Source organism: Homarus americanus, unplaced genomic scaffold (assembly GCF_018991925.1).
Source record: "Homarus americanus isolate GMGI-L3 unplaced genomic scaffold, GMGI_Hamer_2.0 scaffold3532, whole genome shotgun sequence".
In the NCBI taxonomy this organism is placed as follows: domain Eukaryota; kingdom Metazoa; phylum Arthropoda; class Malacostraca; order Decapoda; family Nephropidae; genus Homarus; species Homarus americanus.
In genome coordinates, this window is record NW_024747567.1 from 18470 (window position 1) to 20000 (window position 1531).

The 1531-nt window shown below is 47.8% G+C and overlaps 1 pseudogene; it reads left to right on the forward strand.

The window, feature by feature from the left end:
* The first annotated feature begins 210 nt into the window (after window positions 1-210).
* LOC121879628 overlaps window positions 211-1531 on the forward strand; it is a 1925-nt pseudogene continuing 604 nt past the window's right edge.

A 1531-nucleotide genomic window follows, 5' to 3' on the forward strand; every position in this document is an offset into this window, starting at 1 on the left:
CCTCGGTAAACTGTACCACCGGACTCGCCACCGGGCACGAAGGGCCCACGATCACTTGTCACTACTAATGAGTGGCACAAAAAGCTGCCTGTTGTTGACTACAGCCAAACCATCAACAGGTATTCCCAGCTGGATGTTTATCCCTTGCCTCGGATAGACGACTTGGTAAATTACCTATCTCGTTACAAGATATTCAGCATTCTCGACCTAATGAGTGCGTACCATCAGATCCCTATACGGAACACGGACAAGCCATTCACTGCCTTTGAGGCGAACGGTAAATTGTATCAGTTCCGTAGGGTCCCATTCGGAGTGACGAACGGCGTGTCTTGTTTCCAATGAACCATCGATGAATTCATACGTAGAAACGAGCTGCTGGGTACTTCCTCGTACATTGACAACATCATCGCCGGTTCGTCTCAACAGGAGCACGATGAAAATCTGTCCAGATTCCTTGAAGCAGCAAAGAAGTCAAAATTCACCGTCAATGAAGACAAATCTGTCTTCTCAGCAACAACGATCGATTTGTTGGGCTACACCATATCGCGTGGTACTCTCAAGCCAGACGCCGATCTCTTGCGTCCTCTGAAGGAATTGCACTTCCGAAAGACTTACCTGCTCTACGACGCGTGATAGGACTCTTTTCATACTACTCTCAGTGGATCTCACACTTTTCCGACAAGGTCAGACCTTTGGTCAAGGCTCAGACATTCCCTCTCCAAGGGGAAGCAGTCTCTGCCTTCGAAAATCTTAGAGAGGAAATAGCAAGTGCGGTAGTCAGCTCGATTGACGAGGCGATTCCATTCATAGAAGAAACCGACGCTTCCGACTCTTCCATTGCTGCCTCCCTAAATCAAGCCGGTAGATCAGTTGCATTCTTCTCGAGAACACTCTCAGACAGTGAGTGCAGACACTCTTCTGTCGAAAAAGAGGCCTATGCTATCGTTGAAGCAGTAAGGACATGGAAACATCTCCTATCTCGCAGACACTTTACTCTCATCATCAATCAGCGATCTGTGCTTTTCGTGTTCCACTCCAAGAAGCTGGGAAAAATCAAGAACGACAAGATCCAACGATGGCGGTCGAACTCGCTTGCTTCGACTACGACATTGTCTTTCGGCCAGGGACTGAAAACTCAACTGCTGATGCTCTATCAAGAGCATTCTGTTCGGCTACCAACCACAACAATCTGTCGGATCTCTATCAGCAGCTATGTCATCCAGGAGTCACAAGGATAGCTCACTTCATCCGCATTCGCAATTTACCATATTCTGTAGATGACGTCAAGAAGGTATTTACTGGGTGCTCTACCTGTGCCAGTCTTAAACCTCAGTTCTACAAACCCAACACAACCGCCTTTAGCAAAGCTACTCAGAAATTTGAACGGTTAAACATCGATTTCAAGGGTCCCTTGCCGTCGACTTCCCGAAATCGATACCTACTAACCGTGGTTGACGAACATTCCCGATTCCCCTTCGCGTTTGCAGGCAAAGACATGACCGCCGCAACAATCATCAAGTGTCTGCGTCAG